The sequence below is a fragment of the Mya arenaria genome, chromosome 16 (genome assembly GCF_026914265.1).
Source record: "Mya arenaria isolate MELC-2E11 chromosome 16, ASM2691426v1".
Classification (NCBI taxonomy): domain Eukaryota; kingdom Metazoa; phylum Mollusca; class Bivalvia; order Myida; family Myidae; genus Mya; species Mya arenaria.
In genome coordinates, this window is record NC_069137.1 from 8,458,974 (window position 1) to 8,466,579 (window position 7,606).

Sequence of the window (7,606 nt, forward strand, 5' to 3'; positions counted from 1 at the left end):
GCTTATTTTGTTTTAACTGCTTTACTGCAGATTTCAGTTTTGCATGTTGCCAATAATTGTACTACGATTTCATAAAAAAAATAGTTCCGTAGTAAATATGCCCCGCCCCTTGGTATTATTGCGCCCAACGACAGGACAGAAGTATCGATCAAACGCACGTGATATCGATGGGAAATGCCATTGCACTTTATACAGAAATAAAGTGCAATTGATAAACAACAACCATCGTTAAGGAATGAAGTGTGAATGTAAATATTAAAGGATGGCAGCTAGAAATTGTTATTGTATATAGGATAATAACACCAATTCGGAAGTCTCTACTCATTGTTGCATGCCTTATGTATTTTATTAACACATGGCCGTGAACTGAAGGTTTTACCATCTCCGACAATTGGCTACCTACTTTATAAATGGGTTTTGAAGCTGACTGGTTTGTTATTTCAAAAAGAGCTGTCACAGTATGTGACGAATGCCCCCGAATGTGACATTGACCTATGAACAAGGTCATTACATGAAAACTTGATCTTGCCTTTACGTGTCAAATACATATGGAAAGTTATTTTAAACTGCCTCTAAACATAAAAAATAACACTCATGCTTGACAACCTTCACTGTTATGTCCTTATTAGCAGCACTCCATTGTGAATAAACACTAATTGTGACCTTGACCTTAGAGGTAGGGACACGGGTCTTGCACGCGACATGTCGTCTTGGTATGTGGAACACATGTGGCAAGTTATTTAAAAATCTGTCCATACAAGGGAAAGTTACAGCCCGGACACGAGTTATTGAGCCGGACACACGGACGGACGGACGGACGGACAGACGGATGGACGGTGCGATTTTAATATGCCAACCTTCGGGGGCATAAAAACAGACTGTTCTTCTTATTAGTGCCTGCTTCTTGTATATCAGACATTGTCAGTTTACCAAATACACACAATTCCATCAAGCAATATTTTTGTTATTAGGAAAAATAATAATTTTTGTCTAACCTTGTTAAATGTTTAGTACCCAAGTGTGACTCTCTCCCACCAAAATGGTGATTGGGGGTGGTAAAGCACTATAAATAAATTTAATCTTGCATTCATTGCCTTGATTTATTGACAAAACAATAATTATGACATGTATTTAGTGGTGTCTTACGGACACCCGTCATCAACTAAATTATGTGACAGGAATGTTTGATGATTAACTTTAATGTTATTAAAATTTGGAGCATAAATGGTATTATTATTTGCAATTTAATGATATTTTATTGCAAATAATTGTTGAACATGAATACAGACCAAAAATATTTGTAAATATACAAATAGCATCCGGTTTTAGTTTGCAAATCCGGTTTATTTGCACACTGTTTTATTTATTTTGTGACACAAACGTCGACAGTGACACAATGTGAGTTTGCATAGTATATAGTAAACATTTTCAGTAAATGTATTTTATACTAGAAGATTAGTAAACAACACTAACAATTCAGACAAAAGTTACAAACCATGTTGTTGTTTTTATGAAATCGCTTTTCCAATTAAGGAAAATTTCTAGGTGAATTATTGAAGTAAGTGTATTTTTTAAATCTGTTATTGAATATTAAATAAACATTTGACTTATACTGAAAATCTCTGCTGCCATGTTTCGTTTCGTGTATATTCAAATTATTGCATTATTGCAAATGAGGAACCAAATAACTGTAAAATTGCAATTGATGTTCGTTTTCTACTAATATTACAACTAAAGTATGTAACTGGTTGTCAATTGATTAACGTGTCAAATTAAATGCCAACTGAAAAGTGTTTTTTGGAGGTGTTTTCTGTATTGCATACCACACATTCGCCAACCTCCAAAATAAAACGAAATTATGTGGCGCTTAAATAACGTAATGAAATGCCTTCAATGAGATCATGCTTGCCTTCCATCACCTTCTTGTAGTCAAAGACTCTGTCTAAGTACGTGGTTATGGATCTATGGACTATGTTGGGATCTAATCGTGTCGCATCGCATCATGTATATCAGTGTGAGGATTCCATTATACTCTAACAACTTGACACGTGTTTATGGGTGTGCACAAACAGCAGGAAACCAATATTTACCCCATGATAAACGTGACATAAACAAACGCTAGATACGAGTTAATGTAACACAAATTACACAACTGGGCAAATCTAATTAAAATATTGAGTATATTGGACAGATATTTGAAATAAAGAAAAACTATAGTTCCATTAGTTTGGGCAATATAAGAACTTTCATGGACCGATGCGGAAAGTATCTAAATGTCTTTTTGCATATATGTATGCATTGATAGCTAAACATAACGACTCTCACATCTGTTCCAATGCCATAAAATCTTTATTTATTTGTTCATCGAGTCAACATCTCTGTAAAGTTTGTATGATTAAAGATGATTAAAGAGGCAAGGGTGAAGTGTAAGGATAAACTCGTTTTGGTGTTGTTCAAGTCTAACAGCAAGTTCGTGTCGTCATAACGTTTATATAGCAACTTAATTTATTACGTTATCAATATTCAAATATTTTTTTTTTAATCCTAACTGTTTGTATAATCAATGCTATTTATAATAGATTGCTTTGCTCGTCAGTTTTCTTATGTATAACTCAAATGTTAAAAGTAATGTTCATTTAACCTATATATTTTTATTTGGCGCTATTCCACATGTATCTCTTATAGTCGATTGTTTGGTGAAAGTCCGCAATTTTCAAACATAAACTACTAATTTCTTCTAATACACGGGATGTAGCCTTCGTATTATTAACTATGATCATTAATAGTCATTCCGTTATGTCTCATGAATAAGCTCTAAGTTATTTACCCACTTGCAGTTAAATTTGATATATTTCTTGCGTTATCATTTGCCTGGACGCACAAGGCGCTGATAAACTATGGATAAAACCCGTCTTATTAGACGCTAATCTTGTCACAGAAATAACCGTTGACTGAATAACAAAATAAATTGTTCTGCTGATATAAATTTTGTCGGTTTAAGAATATATGCCCTTCATAGGCTCCGATTTAAATTCACTGCATATTGTAATTGATTTCAATGCCACCATAATTAAGTCGCCAAAAAGTATAATACACGATATGAAGTCCATTTACATCAAACAATACTTTCATAATAATTTCCACAAAAGGTTGATATGTAATATTCACAGAGTAATTTATTAAAAAACATGTTTAAGAATGGGTAAACTTAAATCAATACTACGTTTCATATTGTACCTTCCATTTCACTAAAGGAAAATGATCAGAGAAGTTTGCCCTTATATACCGTGAACATACTACTGAAATCCGTATGCCCTTTCCCAAAAATTTAAGCAGAATCTTATGTTATATTATTTACTTATTCATGAAATAACTAGAAGATTCTTGAGCATTCTTAACAAATCCTGATAAAGTTTTTTGAATATCATAGAGAAACACTTATGTTAATGAATTTATTAAACCTAACAATGAAACTTGACTATTACAAAATAAATCCTTAAAGTGTAGATTGACTATAAAAGTGAGAAATTAGGTTGCTCGATGTAACATGTGTATTTATTTCTCTTGACCTTCAAATATTCCAGGAGCAGTATATACTTATTGTGACCTTTTAAACGTTGTTTCGTTATTTTTAAATTTAAAAATAATTTCATTATTATTTTTTTGAACTTACCTTTGTAAAACTGTAAGTAAATTCATTATGCTGTTGTTTAAAGTGTGTTGCTTGTTTCCGTTTACCTTTTGCGTTTGGTGGTCTGAACAAAATGACGTCAAAAAACAAAATTAATATTCAATACAAACTTAATAATGTTAATGATTATAGAGAAAATTAGCAAAACAATATACAATACGTTAATTATTATGTTAAATAATAATATTATACCTTACATAAATGCGTTCCTTCTTTTATTATATCAAGTTGATCAGTCAGGGTTAACCCTAACCGTAACCCTAACCACTGACGTATTAATTCTGGTGAGTGCGCGATTTTCACAAAGGCAAAAAACAATTCAGAAATAACATTATAAGTTTTGTTCAATGAAACATCAAAGTCGCTTTAAAAGTAATAAATGGTAATATAAAGTGTTCGGTAAAATATAAGAAATATAACAAAAAACAACTAACGCCTCGGTCCATGTACACCTTCTGGGGTTGACTGGCCGGTCCTTATAATGTCATATGACCCTTTTGCGATGTGTAATATTTCTTTAGTAGTGCACTTAATGTACAGTATCACAACGTTTTATGAAACAGAGAGGTTATTTTGGCTGAGGCTGTTGTAATACTGTTATCTCAATCCAATTTCCGATAAATCATATTTCATTAATAGTATTTATGACGATTTAAATTTAATAGTTGATAATACGCTTGCAAGTAACAACAGTATCAGTTCATTGAGACCTTATAAATGTCAGTGCATATGATAGTTTTACTTATTTGTTATAGTTAATAAGTTAATAATGGCTTTGTTGAGTCAACTTTGTAAGTCTTTACTCCTAGTAATCATTGTCCATTGATCATTCTAAGGCAGTAATCTCACCATTGTACATCTAAAAAGATTAAGTATTTTGACAAGCCCAGTAGTTGTGTTTGATTTTCTTATAACCAGCAAATCAGATTTTTTATGTACTTCTCGATAAAAGTAAAACAAACTTTATTCTATTGTCGATGTCTTTTACATCAGGATGTAAAACACCTCTTCTGAATGTTTACTTATATGTGTTGTTACCTTTGTGTAAATTATCATTATTATTATAGAAATTAAAACGCAAATGTTATCACATATTTAAAGTTTTCCATAAAACAATATATGTGAAACAATTATACAGGAGACGCTGTTATGTGGTATAGAACAACTCTTGAACATTAATACACCGCCAGTTCAATCTTTTGTTAATAGTTAGTATGAAATCTGATTGTATTCAATAATAATCAAAATTCTTCATAAGACTTATAAACAAAATTACATATGCAAATTGTTCAACTACATATATGTTGATTATACTATTTCAAGTTAAGATGAGACAAGTGCATGGTTTTGCTAGTTGGCTTGTTACTGTACTTATTTTGGCATTCATAAACAATAAAACAACACTTTAGCATAACTTAACTTAAATAATATTCAACGCTTAGATGTTGTTATCCGCTATATGCATTTTAGAGATCTTTCTTATTTATTTTAGACTGAGATTGGACTGAATGAAGATAAGGGGAGTGAATATGGGCTTTTTTGACAGTCCCGAGTCACGATAATGGCTACGGCATCTAAAGGACATGTTCATCACGAGGAAAGCTGTTTTGCATGCTGTAAAGTCCGAGTCAGTTAAATTACATACAAATATTATTTCGCTTAAAGGACTATGTCAGTGACCACAAGAACACGGAAGAATATCCGACATGGCGAAATTTTTTGTCGTTTTATGACGTATTTCGTGATGAAATCCAACTCCAACATAAGCAGAGACGGTTTCGGAAGACCGCCCCGTCTGAAACTTGGTACAGTGACGAATTTTTAAGCTTTCCTCGTGCAATGACGAGATATGACGAAACGATCAGCTGTGAACATATCGACCATAACGAAATTGCAGCCTTTATCCATAACTACGGACGTTTTCCAGGCCACAGTGGAGTCATGTATGGACTTTAAGACTGTTGGTTAATATTCTGTTTTTTTATATTGTGGACTTCGTTTGTGTCTTGGTTGTCTTTTAGCAACTTAACAACGCTAGGTGAGATATTCAATCCATTAGAACCGAAATTCACTTCTAAGATAAAAAATAAAATCTTGATGAGAACAGCGGCGTGCTTACCAAAGCAAATCACTTGCAGACTGTACTAATATATACATGTTAATGTTAACAAAACGGCATATATCTTTCACGTGTTTTCAGCTTTCTCTCTTCTGCCAATTGCAATTTCCTTGAACTGTTTTAAAGTCAAAACTTTAAATAATCTTACCACAACGATCTAACTTCTGATTCACAACTTCATGCATGCTGCTTTATATCGTACATGGAGTTAATAGGCCTCTCCATCAACTTGCGGCCGTACATATTTGGTTAATACCCCTTTAATGTAAGAAATATTTGCAATTATCTCTAAAATATTATTTTTATTCATTCCTACAAAACAAACATATCTGTACGATATTTTCGTCACATCACTGTATACTCCCCATGTTTTTCTCACGCTTGGTAACACTTTCTTTGCAATCAGAATCTCCACGATTCTTCAAGCGTATAAATACAAACGATGTTAACGTTATAATCTAATAAGAATTTGCGCCAGAAGTTTACAAAACAGGTTATACGTGTATGATATGATTCTTAATTTAAACCAAAAGTAATACTTTATCTTCATGTTGCACGATTTCTTGTTTATATAATTTGTATAAATTGGTTGCGCTATTGATGCAAATAATTAAACACAAAATGTATGAAAACTACACACAGTACGCTAATAAAAACATACCAATAACTATTTTTTATCTTCTACATTACTAAATACTAATTACCAGAATAATTTCGTACATTGACATAAACATAACATTATTAGATACGACCCTCTCCCATGATATTATACCTCTGTCGATATGTATATGATATTTTATATTTACAATTGATAAGTACTCATTAGTTATTTATTTTCAGATTCCATAAAGGAGCTGTTTAATTTATGTGATAATTCTATAAGCACAGTGTTTGTATTTGGCTCAACACTGATTAGGTAACTGAAAAGTTGTACGAAGAGCCTCAACCTACTCTAACGGAAAATGACAAATACAAAGTGAAACATAGCGACAGCGAAGTCCTTGATTGAGAGAATTTCAAGTGTTTAAAGTACTTAAATTAAAACAAAACATATATTGTCCTCAAGGAATTTATGAGAATGCAACATACATTTTAATACTCCCCAGCAAGCTCTTGAACTGGCTACAAGAACAGAAGGTGATATTCATGTGTTTGACAGTTGTATTAAGAAATATGACTAAAACATGAAGGAAAAAATGTATTTGTTTGACTCATTTGCACTTTAAAGCTGCACTTTCACAGATTGAACGTTTTGACAACTTTTTTTATTTTTTCTGTCTTGGAACGAGCCAATTTGTGCGAAAATCCATGGAAACCAGTAATATAACAGCTGACAAAACAGGTAGATCGCGGATGTTTATATTTAAGTTAAAAAATTGATGTTTTATGCATTTTTCTTAAACCGTTAGTAAAGGTTTAAACCGTTAGTAACGGTTAAGTCATAAAAAAATAATTTTCGAACGGAAATATGAAAATCTATGATATGATTTTTTGTCAGCGATCTTATATTATATTATAAACTAAAAGACTCTGACATATAGAACTTTAGCTAACATGGGTTATGCAAATATAGTACATTGTTGTTTATACAAGTTAAGGTTATATAATCTAAGAACTCATATTAATTTTCACATAATCTCCTCGTAATAAATGTTGTTGTTTTTTTCAATTCAAACTGAGATTTTTTTCTTGTTTTTGCAAATATAGCACGTTGTTGTCATGTAATGGGCAATTAAGCCAGTGAGGGTACTTTTTCGTTTTGCGCGTTTATCTCCCTTAGTTAGAATTAGGCCATT